This window comes from Panthera pardus, unplaced genomic scaffold (genome assembly GCF_024362965.1).
Source record: "Panthera pardus isolate Hobbes unplaced genomic scaffold, ASM2436296v1 HiC_scaffold_11, whole genome shotgun sequence".
NCBI classification, from domain to species: domain Eukaryota; kingdom Metazoa; phylum Chordata; class Mammalia; order Carnivora; family Felidae; genus Panthera; species Panthera pardus.
The window spans coordinates 10,547,903-10,562,060 of NW_026526666.1; the positions used below are offsets into that span (position 1 = coordinate 10,547,903).

Here is a 14,158-nt window from a genome sequence, read left to right on the forward strand (position 1 = left end):
GAAACAGAGTAATCACCATACCGCTTCTTAGGAGAGACTCATTTTCCATTCACACCTTCTCCCTGGAAAGCAGGAGGGGTAGGTTGTGAAGGGTGAGTGATGGGGAAGAGTTTGCACAGCGGCACTCACAGCACCCCCCATGCACACCCACTCATTCCCAAGTAGGGTGAGCCAGTACATTAATACCTTCTTGCTTCCTTTCACTGAAATCAGCCTGCCTGACTTAATCAGGCAGTGTTAACAGTAGAGGAGGGGTTTCTGCTCTTCAGGATGAATGTTCTTTATAAGGAAAAGACGCGGTTTACGAGAGACTTAATGCCTTGAATGAATGGAACATACTAAATGAATGTGAACTGTAACAGTTCCTCTACCATAAACCTATGCACGCTTTTTAGAGTAGCCTGGGAAATGGGTTCTGGAGAATATTTTTATAGCACATAGATCTGAGTTAGATCGGTGGCTCTCAGCTGGGAACAATTTTGCTCCCCAGGGGACATGCGGCAATGTTTGAGACATTTTTGGTTTTCATGATTGGTGGGAGAGGTTAAGGCCAGAGATGCTGCTAAATCAATTTCACAATGCAAAGGACAGTCTTCCCCCACGACCAGCAAAGAGTTACCTGGCCAAAAATGTCAATGGTGTCGAGACTAAGAAACTCTAAGTCAGACAGATATATGTGGTCTGTCAACACTATGATATTACCTAGGGAAACATCCAGAGACCATTAGCAAACTTCACCTTTGCAAAGACTAAAATGTATATAAAGACAAATTACATTCTTCTGAATTCTATTCCCTTATCATTGGTTTACTGGACAGGTTTTAAACCGTGATTTAAGAATTTTTAAGTTTTGGGGAACCTGGGTGACTCAGTCAGTTAAGCATCCGACTGCGGCTCAGCTCATGATCTCATGGTTTGTGAATTCGAGCCCCATGTTGGGCTCTGTGCTGACAGCTCAGAGCCTGGAGCTGCTTCAGATTCTGTGACTCCCTCTCTCTCTGCTCCTCCCCCACTCTCACACACACACTCTCTCTCTATGAAAAATAAACACTAAAAAAAAATTTTTTTAATATATTAAAGAATTTTTTAAGTTTCCCTAAAGTTTCATCACTCCCTGCTAACCATTTTTCACAAATCAATCAAGTTGTTACTACTCAGAGCAAGTAATTTTCAAGAGAACAGAAGAAAAACTACAAAATGTATTGAGACACAGTAGCTAGCACATCCTCCAACTCAGGGATTATGGCAGATTGCATTGTCTGAAGATGGCCGCATAAGTATCTCGCATACACTCTCTTATACACTCTCCTTAGTATGTAACTTGGCATTCATCCCATGGCGCAGTAGGGCCTACGTTCCCTGCAGCTGAATCTGGGAGGGTTTAAGTCGATGGGTGTAAGTTCCAAGATGTGACTTCTGAGGCCAGGTCATAAAAGGAAAACACCTTCCTCTTAATCCTGTTGGAACCCAGCCACCATGCGGAGGAAACCGAAGTGGCCACATATGTAAGTTCTGGCCAACAGCCCCAGGCGAGGAGTGGAGGTCCCAGTTGACAGCCAGCATTCGTCACTGATGTGAGAGTGAGTGAGCCTTTAGATGCTTTCTGCCCTCAGCCGTTGAACCACCCTCAGCCTTTGAGTGTTCCCAAGTAAGGCCTCAGACTTTGTAGAACAGAGACAAGCTGTCCCCGTTGTGTCCTTTCCAAGTTTCTGACCCACAGAATCCATAAGTATAATAAAAGTATTGATGGAAGCCACAGAGTTTCAGAGTAATTGTCACGTAGTAAGATGTAAATGGAACAGTAATTCTCCCCCAAATATATATAAACTATTTCCTGTAATAAAATTGCCAAATTGCTATACATTGATCTTCTGCCAAAATGGTGAGTAAATGGCAAACATACTATAGTTGTCCTATCCTGCACCTAAATCAGACATCACTAATTAATTGCAGAACTCTTTCTTGATGAGCAGGGATCCAGCCTTAAAACTCTCAGCAAAACACATCAGCAACCAAGTTATTGGAATTGACATAACAGTTTGAAACCTCTTTGCTATGCCCGATGTTTTTTATAAGAGTTGAGGCTGGTTTCCCCTGGCTTACTCCCAGACAGAAGGATTTATCTGTTGTTTAGTCAGGTGCCCAGAAAAGGATGTGTGGCTTTGCAGCACCTGTTTGCAAAAATGCTGTCATATTAGCTTGGTAGATGAATATGAGGGAAGTCTTTTTACCATACTTTCTGAGAATTTGACTATCAAACAACGATAGCAACCTATTTATGTCAAGAGCCGCTTTTATTAAAAACAAACTCAAATCCCTAGTACACCAGAAAAATGTTTAAACCGCTTTTTAAAAAAGTGGCAGAATCCCTGAAAAAAGAAAAAAAAAACCTAACATAATGAGATGGGCCCATATATCTAGTCTGTGAATGAAGGTTGTCAACTTTATGCAATAGTTCAGACGTAGAACCTTTAATTTTGAAGAAATTTAAGTTTGAAGAGATAAGCACATGGTGAAAGGGGACATTGGTACCTGTATTATTTTGAGCTTTGTTCAATGCACATTATTATACCAGGTTCAGGGGAGAGCATGAAGTGACTAGGCCCTCTCTTTTTCAATTTTCTGTTTGTGAATTTGATGTCTTCACCTTATGACTGACAACGAAATTTCTCTCTCTCATCTATCAGGGATTCTGGGAAGCCAAAGTTGTTTATTTTTAAAAGGAATATAATAATGGTTATCTGAAGAAAATGACTCAGGTGATTGAATTCCTGGGCAGGCAGACAAACCACATGTCAGAAGGACATTTTAACCCAAGATTTCAAGGATTCTGGAGACCTCACAGTCCTCTTCTCGCATGGTGGCTTGTTGGGCTATAAATAAAGTCACTTGTAAAAGGGGGTAGGCATCAGGGCCGGAAGGAAAAGTCATACTGACTGAAATTCTCTAATTGTCCCTTGGAGTATGTTTTAACCTTAAATTTCTTTTTGAAATATTTGTTTATTTTTGATAGAAGGAAAGAGACAGAGCATGAATGGGGGCCGGGCAGAGAGAGAGGGAGACACAGAATCCGAAGCTGACTCCAGGCTCCGAGCTGTAAGCACAGAGCCCGACGCAGGGTTCGAACCCACAAACCATGGGATCATGGCCTGAGCCAAAGTTGGACACTTAACCAATTAAGCCACCCAGGCGCCCCTGGAATATGTTTTAAAAATCATAACTTAACCAAGGCAATGATCCTAGGAATATTTAAGCCTTGCCTTTCTGTGCCTCTCTGTCAGCTCTCCTGGGTCCCTTTCTCACTTTCAAACACACCCACTCTCCCTCCACCCTTTTTCAAACCACCAACAAGCCCTGTGCCTTCAACGTTTCCACTTGGACACTGGAGTTACTCCTGTCCTCCCCCGTCCCCTTGAGGGATTCCCAGTTCTGTCCTCCTCCTCGAGAAAAAAACAGTATGACCCTTTGGTTAATCTGATGGACTGATTCAAACTGAGGTGTTACCGTAGGCTTTTTTTCTATTAAGAGTCACTGCCCTATAGGAAAAATATAGAGAACCATCTAAATTAAAAAAACGAATTTCATTGTTTTGTTTACTTGGAAGACCGCATAAAAAATTAAAATTCTAAACAAGGCAAAAATGCCCACGGACATTAGACATTCACACTCCGTTAAGATAGATACCATTGTGCCCATTTTTCTGATATGGAAATGGAGGCTTAGGCATATCAAGAGATTGTCCAAGGTCCCAGGATTCAAACCCAGACTGACTGCACTGTGAAGCACTTGTTCTTGATCACCATGCCTCACTGCCTCCTGTTATATATCTTGGCTTTGAGAGATTTAGTGGGATAATCTTTTCCAGGCAGCTTGAATGAGCAAGGGCATTTTACCATCCTGGTTCCTTCCTCACAGCCAACATTAAAAACAGCACACGTCTATGGCTGCAGCTATATGCTGGGACACTTAGCAAATGACTTGCTTTGGATAGCCAAGAGCTTACTAATTTAAACACAAATTTTTAAATGTGCATGGAAATTTTTCTTAAGTATATTATGTAATTTCTCGCCTTCTTAAGTTGGATATTCTAAACATAATTTAGCCCTTAGCCTTTCCTTATATACTCGAGGTGCAGCAACGTGAGCATTAGCTACAGTTAACGAGGCTCCAAGACAGCAATGCCCTCGGGACTGTTGAAGTACATAGGGCTGTTTTTAACCTACATTTTAAGTGGTCCCAGTCTACTGTGCTACGTGAGTTCTTGTGTCTGCTTTTCATAGATTTTCTGTCATGCTGTCAGCCTCTTGGGTATTGACTCTCGATGCTATTAGTATCTGCCTATATTAGTCCTTCTTTGCCCTCTTAGATTTGCTACTTACAATCTCTGGTGGATGTGAAACCAATATATTTGGGCATATTTTGTCTTAAAAAAAAAAAAAAAGTAACTACCTATTGAATGGCCGAGGGGATTTCTTGTAAGTAGGGAATGTGAATTTTAGTGAGTGGAACGTATAACACCAATTTCAGCTTCCTGGTTCTCTGGGTCAGTAATTGATGAGATTGTCAGTTAACCAATATATAGCAACATCCACTGGTACTGGCCTGTCCACAACCCCCCTTTAAGGGAAGTTGTCTATTTACCAGAGTCCCAGCTTCTTGGGTGACCATACTTTGCCCTTTTTAATCATGACTTCCCCACCCCCATTACACACACTGCATGAATTGGATGGGAGTGCCTGACCCAAGGGCAACCAGACCACAGACTGGCCAATGACCATGAGAAAAAGATAAGCTGCACTTAGCCCATCCCAACTCTGGGGCATTTTAATTGGGGAAGACATTAAGGCAAATTGGTTAGAGGTGGTATTTGAACCAGAAAGTTCATGAAGTAGAGTTGTGGCCCATGAGGCCACACTATATCATAAGCCATCTGAAGTGATAACATGTAGAGCTCTAAGAAAGCTGGTTAAGAGAAAGAGAAGGAAGCAAATGGAAGGAGAGAGACAGAGATACACTGCAGGCAGAGAGAGAGAGAGAGAGAGAGAGAGAGAGAGAGAGAATGGTGAGATTTGTTCTATGTGCCTCTTTGCTCCAAACACAAGTTTTCTTGAGGTAACTTGACTGAGTCTCTTTGTCTCCCACCCAAAAGAAGCTAAGTATAAAAATCACTTTCTGGGGTACCTTGGTGGCTCAGTTGGTTAAGTGTCCCGACTTGATTTTGGCTCAAGTCGTGATCCCACGGTTTGTGAGGTCAAGCTCTGCGCTGACAGCTAGGAGCTTGCTTGGGATTCTCTCTCTCTCTCTCTCTCTCTCTCAAAAATAAATAAATAAACATTAAAAAAGTCAATTTCTGAGAGCTGAGCTGTTAGTATACCTTACTGTATTCTCTGGATTCTGTGCTAGTGGAAAAACACAAACAACTTAACTATAGAGGAAAAAGTACAGAATTTAAAATGGAGACACTTAAGGTCAGAATTAACACAAAAGACAAATATGTATGAAGAAAAAGATAATAGCTGCTAAAGCTAATAATTATGCTAAAAGACACGACCAGCACCCTATTGCAGCTTGAATAGTCAACCCATCAACACAGAAGCAAAGATGAAATGTAGAACAATCACAAGGCCCCTGAGTCCTGCGAAGGTTCTTTTTTAATTAAGTGACTATAACCTGCATACGACTCCTGGTTACACACGTGTAGCGCGTGAGTATGCATGAGTTCCACACGGGGGCTGGGGAGGGAGGTGAGCATCCCCGTGAGGCCCTACAACAGCCCATGTCAGGAGGCACAGCCAGATGGGTGCTCCCACGAGAGCCCCCTGGGGAAGAAAAGCAAACCAGAGGCAGACAGTTACAGAAATAGCCAAACCAGAGAGGCCCCCGCTCATTCTCTAATCCATTCTTAGCGACTCTGGAGCATGTGGCTCAATGATGCCTTGTTACCTCCACAGAGGTTAGCGAGGCCCCACCACAGAGGTTAGTGAGGCCCACTGGAGGTTCTCTGAACTCTGTTCTTACACCATAAGGCAGTTGATCTAAGATCAGAAAACAGTGGACACACATCCTCCTTGCACATCATACATTACTGAAAAACACTGACCTCCAGGGATTTCTCTGCAGTTGTCCTGGCTTCACACACTAGACCGGAGAGAGGCAGGGGGGGCCGCTGTCCACCCACATGATGGCCAGTGTTTCAAGGATGTCTTTCTGGAACAGAGAGTCAGAGGCCAGGAAGCCAGGCTTGTCACTGGGAATGCAAGAGAATGGATCAGATCAGAAGGGCTGGAGAATATGATAAGCAAAAAGGGGCAACCAGATGGACAGTCAGGAAAGGTAAGAACAACAGCACACCACAGTGCTAGGTATCTGGGGCCCAGTTACTCAGGTCTGCATCTGAAAACCAGAAACTTCCAGACACCATATTCTCTGCCCACTGCAGAAAATTGAGGGAGAGGGATAAAAGGGGAAGGAGAAAGAGAAGGGGGTGCGGAGTGAGGGACACAAAGATGACGCAGAGAGGGGCAGAGAATGGGGGTGGTGGGAGACTAAGAAAAGACAACTCGAGTTGGCAAAAATGTAGCCCAAGCGGTTAACATTTTCTCCAGGGAATGTCCTTCCTTCAGATAACAAAACAAAATCATGACCCAAACCTAAGAAATGATTGAGGTAGTCCTCCTGAAACAGATAAGAGGGCTTCATAAGATCATAATGAACAAGTCCATAATCTTTGGGCTAGATTCTGGAAACTAAAGTTGCATTGTTCATGGTGGCTTCACTAATTTCCCCTTGAACGCCGTGTCAATAGATCTTTTAAATTTGAACTCTGGCAGGGCATCAGTTGGAGAGAGGGGCTGTGTAACCCACATACTTCAGGGACTCTGGCCTTAACAGCACTAAGTATTCTGGGATAAACAAGGATGAGGCCAGGAAATGAGGAGGCTAGGGCAACCCACACCCCGGGACACTATCCTGGGTGGGAGGAAACTCACCCCCAAGTGAGGGCTGCGTGTGGACTCCTTCCCCGGGACACCTGGCATCATCCTCAGGACTCAGCTACCTGACCAGCAGCGGCATCTGACCCCCGTGACCACTCCCTCTTCCTGACCACTTCCTAAGCAAATCTTTCCTTGAATCCTGGGACGTTACCCTTCCCCTCATGCTATCTCATCTTCTTTCATTCATGGTTACCCTTTTTGGGCAATTTTTTTTAATTTTTAAAAAATGTATTATTATTTATTTTATTAATTATTTATTATTGATACTATGACTGTGGTTAGTATAATAAATATTATTTATTTTATTGTATTTACTATTATAATATACAATGTTATATTAGTCTCGGGTGACTTTTCATCTCCATAACTTATTTTTTTAATGTTTTATTTATTTTTGACAGAGAGAGAGAGGGAGAGACAGGAGCAGGCTCCAGGCTCTGAGCTGTCAGCGCAGAGCCCGACCTGGAGCTCAAACTCGTGAACCAGGAGATCATGACCTGATCTGAGACCAATGCTCAACCGGCTGAGACGCACAGGTGCCCTACTTATTTATTTTTTAACTAGAAGTTTGTATCTCTTCACCTATTTTTTTTTTAACTCTTATTATAGAAAACTTTAAACATGTATAAAAGAAAAAAGAGTGCAGTGAAGCCTCATGCCTTCATGATCATGTTCCCAACCACGATCGGCTTGCGGTCTTTCCCATTTTTCCTAGACCCCACCCACTTTCCTTTCCTGCAGATTATTTTGAAGTAAACCCAAGTCATCACATCAAGTGTTTCTGAGTGCATCTTTTGAAAATCATAACCTCAATTCTATCAGACGCACTCTCCCAAAATCAACAATCACTCCTCAATAGCGCCAAATACCTAGTGTTCACATTTACCCAATTGTCCATTAGTCATTTTTTTTCCCCTACTGTTTGTTTGAATGGACATCCAAATGAGGTTCGAGCATTGCTGTTGCTTGTGTCTGAAGTGTCTTTTAATTTATAGTCTCCCTCCGAGTCTTTCCCTTCTTTTCTTAAAAATTTTCTGTTAAAGAAGCTAGTTTATCCAATAGAATTTTCCACAATCTGGATTTGGCTGATTACATCCCATAGAGTCTTCAACATATTGCTGCCCCTTGTATTTCCTATAAATTGGCAATTAGATGTAGAGGATTAATCAGATTCAAGTTCTACGTGTTGGCAACATTTCATAGGTGGTGTTGGAGGTACATAGTATATGACTGAGTCTTTTGATTTTTTTTTTAAATTTATTTTTCTTTAAAGTTTATTTATTTTGAGAGAGAGAGAATGAGCATGCACATGAACAAGCAGGGGAGGAGCAAAGAGAGGGAGAGAGCGAGAATCCCAAGCAGGTTCCACACTGTCAGTGCAGAGCCCAATGTGGGGTTTGATCCCACGAACCATGAGATCATGACCTGAGCCGATATCAAAAGTCAGATGGTGGGGCACCTGGGTGGCTCAGTTGGTTAAGCGTCCGACTTCGGCTCAGGTCATGATCTCGTGGTTTGTGTGTTCAAGCTCCGCGTCGGGCTCTGTGCTGACAGCTCAGAACCTGGAGCCTGTTTCAGATTCTGTGTCTCCCTCTCTCTCTCTGACCCTCCCCCGTTCATGCTCTGTCTCTCTCTGTCTCAAAAATAAATAAACATTAAAAAAAAAAAAAAGTCAGATGCTTAACCACCTGAGCCACCCAGCCACACCTGATTCTTTTTATGATGTCAGAAACCACTGATTTTCATTGCCTAATGTTGGTTCCATTAATTCGGTAAGGAGCTGCACAGTGGTGGTACCATTTCTCTCTCATTCTTCCTTCCTTTACTAGCTGTAACACTCAGAAGTTTCCCTCAGCTGCAACTTCCCGCATCAGCTATGAGGTGACTCTTAGGCACAGCTCATATAAGAAATTCAGCCCCCTTGGTTCACCCAGCACCTCTGCGGCTAGCTGAGTGACCATGGGCCATCTCATCTCTCTGAACTGGTTTTCCACTTACAAAATGAGAATGATCACCTTGACCAACTCATGGAATTGTTGTAAAGGTGAAAGGAATAATACACATAAAGTTCCTGATTGGCAAGCATTTCACGGATGTGACCTGCTGTCCTTATTTTCATTGTTAGGATGCAGATTTCCCAACCAGCACCCAGAGAACACAGCACAAGGAGGCTGAGCAGGTTTGGCTTTTTATCCCAGGTCATTGCCATAGGCTTATCACAGCCACTAATAGAGTCAGTTGTTCACAAGAAAGACAGCCATCCCTCTGCCTGGCGCTTCTTCCTGAGGCTACGACAGTCACCAGCAATCTGCTCTTTAGACAGGGCTGGCCAGAGACCCCAAGAACCAGTGGCAGAATCAGAGCAAGGCAAGTGCTGGGGTCATCCTCAGTCCTGGGCAGCCCCGCCTCTCCCAGGGAAAAGCCCTAGAAGGCAGAAAGGATTAAATAGTACCCTTTCAGCAAGATCCCCAGGCTTAGATGCCCTTTCTTCGGAAACTCCTATTAGGAACATACTTACTCTTCCTCTAGCTTTGGCAAGTCCGTGAATTAATTTAGCCCTATTGTCAGAACAGTTGGCTGCTCATTTATAACAAGAAGAATTTTATAGGCTTTGTAAAAACCACTCAGGCACATTTAGGACCTAAAGGCATTGGTCTCGAAACTGGCTCTGGGTTTGATTTCTGTATTTCTGCGCATATTAAATCTTTCTGCTGCCACTTACATCTGCTTAATGGTCTCCACTTAGTGGAGGATCCTGGAGTCTTTGGTCGAAGTTATAAAACTAAGAAGCCATTTGTAAGTCAATCTACTTCTGTTGTAAAGGTAAATCTAATTTTAGGGACTTAAGCCAGAAGTTGAATTTCTGGGTTTTTAGAAAGCGTCTGTGCATTCAGGAAAGAGCTGGAGTAGCTGCTGGGGCCTGAAGGGTGATCGCATTCGCGAGGGGCACAGCCCGTGGCTTGGCTCCTTTTGAGGCCTAGGAATAAAATGCTGTTTCCTCAGTATATGCTTGTGTCAAAAGCTTGCACTTGGGGTCCAAGCCAAATGATTAGCTGCTTGGCCCTGAGAAAGCTACTTAACCTCCCTCAGCCTCCATTTCCTTGTCTGTAAAACGAGAGAATCAAAGTGTTGTTGTCATGACAGACTACATGAGATAATGCAGGTGAAGCACTGAGCGCGGTATCTGGCAGATAATAACTTTGTTTTAATATAATTTATTGTCAAGTTAGCTAACATACAGTGTATACAGTGTGCTCTTGGTTTTGGGCGTAGATTCCCGTGGTTCATCACTTACAGACAACACCCAGCGCTCATCCCAACACATGCCCTCCTCAATGCCCATCTCCCATTTTCCCCTCTCCCCTGTCCCCCCACCATCAACCCTCAGTTTGTCCTCTGTACTTAAGAGTCTCTTATGGTTCGCCTCCCTCTTTGCTTGAAACTATTTTTCCCCCTTCCTTCCCCCATGGTCTTCTGTTAAGTTTCTCAAGTTCCACATACGAATGAAAACATGTGATATCTGTCTTTCTCTGATTGACTTATTTCACTTAGCATAACACCCTCCAGTTCCATCCATGTTTTGCAAATGGCAGGATTTCATTCTTTCTCATTGCCAAGTAGTATTCCATTGTATATATAAACCACATCTTCTTTATTCATTCGCCAGCTGATGGGCATTTAGGCTCTTTCCATAATTTGGCTATTGTTGAAAGTGCTGCTATAAACATTAGGGTACATGTCCCCCTATGAATCAGCACTCCTGTATCCTTTGGATAAATTCCTAGTAGTGCTATTGTTGGGTCATAGAGTAGTTCTGTTTTTATTTTTTGAGAAACCTCCACACTGTTTTCCAGAGAAGCTGCACCAGTTTGCATTCCCACCAACAGTGCAAGAAGGTTCCTGTTTCTCCACATCCTCACCAGCGTCTGTTGTTTCCTGAGTTGTTAATTTTATCCACTCTGACTGGTATGAGGTGGTATCTCAGTGTGGTTTTGATTTGAATTTCCCTGACGATGAGTGACGTTGAGCATCTTTTCATGTGCCTGTTGGCCATCTGGATGTCTTCTTTGTAAAAGTGTCTATTCATGTCTTCTGCCCGTTTCTTCACTGGATTATTTGTTTTTCAGGTGTTGAGTTTGGTAAGTTCTTTATAGATTTTGGATACTATAACACTTTATCTGACATGTCTGGAAAATAATAATTCTCAGCTATTTATCATTATTATAGTTACTACCAGACTCTGGTCCTGGCTGGCCAGGCATTTTGTTTACAATCATGACTTTTGTTTACAACAATAGTTGAAATATTAGTCAACAATAAAAAGGAAAAAACTAATGATACACACAACTTAAATGGATCTCAGTTGGGGGCGTTATGCTGAGTGTGGGGAAAAAAAGCCCATCTGAAAGGGCCACATACTGTGGGATTCTGTTTCTGTAATATTCTTGAAATCATAAAATTATATAGAGAGAACAGATTCGGAATTGCCAGGGTAACATTAGAGTGGCAGTAGGCAGGTGCACAGCTATAAAGGAGCAACATGAAGGACAATTCAGGGTGACGGTTTTCTTTTTTTTCCTATTTTTTTTTTAATTTAAATTTTAGTTGGGGGCACCTGGGTGGCTCTGTTGGTTAAGTGGCCAACTTTGGCTCAGGTCATGATTTTATAGTTCATGAGTTCAAGCCCTGCGTTGGGCTCTGTGCTGACATCTCAGAGCCTGGAGCCTGCTTCGGATTCTGTGTCTCCCTCTCTCTCTCTGTCTTCCCCAGTTTGCACTTTGTCTCTCTCTCAAAAATAAATAAAAACATTTAAAAATTTTCTAATTTTAGTTGGTTAACATAGTGCAATATTGGTTTCAGGAGCAGAAAGCAGTGATTCATCACTTACATACAACACCCAGTGCTCATCACAACAAATGCCCTCCTTAATACCCATCATCCGTCTAGCACATCTCCCACCTACCTCCCTCCATTTGTTCTCTATTGTTAAGAGTCTCTTGTGGTTTGTTTCCCTCTCTTCTCTCCCCCACTTTTCTCATATGTTCATCTGAATGAAATTCCACGTGAGTGAGTGAAATAATATGATATTTGTCTTTCTCTGGCTAATTCTGCTTAGTATGATATATTCTAGCTCCATCCACAGTTGCAAAGGGCAAGATTCCATTCTTTTTGATGGCTGAGTAATAGTCTGTTGTGCATATAACCACATCTTCTTTATCCATTCATCAGTCAGTGGACATTTGGGGTCTCTCCGTAGTTTTGTTACCATTGATAATGCTGCTATAAACACTGGGTTGCATACACCCCTTCAGATCTGTATTTTTGTATCCTTTGGGTAAATACCTAATAGTGCAGTTGCTGGATGGTAGGGTAGTTCTATTTTTAGTTTCTTGAAGAACCTCCATACTCTTTTCCAGAGTAGCTGCACAGTTTTCATTCCCACCAAGAGTTCAAGAGGGTTCCCCTTTCTCTACATCCTCACCAACACCTGTTGTTTCTTGTGTTGTTAATTTTAGCCATTCTGACAGGTGTGAGGTGGTATCTCATTGTGGTTTTGATTCGTATTTCCCTAATGAGTGATGTTGAGCATCCTTTCATGTGTCTGTTGGCCCTCTGGATGCTTTCTTTGGAAAAGTGTCTATTCACATCGTCTGTCCATTTCTTAATTGGGTTATTGTTTTTTGGGTATTGAGTTTTATGAGATCTTTACAGATTTTGGATGCTAATCCTTCATCATATATATCCTCCCATTCCATAGGCTGCCTTTTAGTTTTGTTGATTGTTTCCTTCACTGGGTAGAAGCTTTTTATTTTGATGAAGTCCCAGTAGTTCATGTTTGCTTTTGTTTCCCTTGCCTTTGTGAAGTGTCTAGTAAGAAGTTGCTCTGGCTGATGTCAAAGAGGTTGCTGCTGTGTTCTGCTTTAGGATTTTGTTGGTTTCCTGTCTCACAGTTAGGTCTCTCACCCATTTTGAATTTATTTTTGCGTGTGGTGTAAGAAAGGGGTCCAGTTTTCCCAACACCATTTGTTGAAGAGAGTGTCTTTTTTCCATGGAGACTCTTTCCTGCTTTGTTGAAGATTAGTTAACCATATAGTTGTGGGTCCATTTCTGGGTTTTCTATTCTGTTCCATTGAACCATGTGTCTGTTTTTGTGCCAGGACCATATAGCCTTGATGATTACAGCTTTGCAATATAGCTTGAAATCCAGAATCAGAATGCCTCCAGTTTTGTTTTTCTTTTTCAGGATTTTTTTGGATATTTGGGGTCTTTTGTGGTTCCTACAAATTTTAGAATTGTTTGTTCTAGCTCTGTGGGGTGATGGTTTTGTGTACCTGAGCAGCAGTGGTGGTCACATGAATCTGCACATGTGATTAAATGGCAAAGAAATACACACACATTATATCAATGTCAGTTTCCTGACTGATACTGTAGCATGGTGATGTAAACGTAACCACTGGGTGAATATCAGGACACCATTAGTTCCATTTTTTTTCTTGGTGAGCTGCCCCCCTGGAACTCTCTGCCAGCTCTCACCCAGGTCCAATATGGATTCGTTGGGCTCTAGGCTGATTCTGTACCCATTTGCTTAGGAACGTGTCTGGTAGTCTGCACACCAAAATCTTAAATTCTAGATTTTACAGGGTGCTGGGTCTTCAAAATATGTAATTATTATTATTTGCTTACTTACATTTTCTGATTTTGCTATAATTTGTATTACTTATGTTACACCATCATTATACCCCTTATCATGGAAAGAGGGAGGAGGGCATACAGTCCAGACAAAAGTAATAAAAGGTCTAACTTTTAGCCACATGAGCATAGGCAGAGAATCCTGGGGAATATTTAATCAGCTAGATGCTGGGCAGGTCCCACAGGTCACCCCTCGCTCATAGCGATCCCCCTGACAACACCCCCAATTCCTACCTGCTCTCATTTCTCTCCACCGAATCCCTTATACATATTTAGTCTCTGCCTCCCACCCTGACCCAGGCTCCAGCCCCAGTGATTAGTCACTGCAGCAAATCTTACTCCCGCAGCTGGATGGGGAAGAGGCACGAAAAGGAGCTTCAGATCCTGAAGCTGGAGGAAGGCAGGATAGAAGCCCGTGCAGAGGTCTGGCCTCAGAACGGAGTACTGAAGAGACCAGCAGACTTTTCTCCTGC

The 14,158-nt window shown here is 42.6% G+C and overlaps 1 long non-coding RNA gene across 1 annotated transcript in view; it reads right to left on the reverse strand.

The window, feature by feature from the left end:
* Nucleotides 1-6,113: 6,113 nt before the first annotated feature.
* The window catches only part of LOC128773674 (uncharacterized), a 57,484-nt gene continuing 49,439 nt past the window's right edge, over nt 6,114-14,158 (reverse strand). The window contains exon 6 of the long non-coding RNA XR_008418074.1: nt 6,114-6,247. This is a non-coding gene — a long non-coding RNA (uncharacterized LOC128773674). The remainder of the gene's footprint in view (nt 6,248-14,158) is intronic.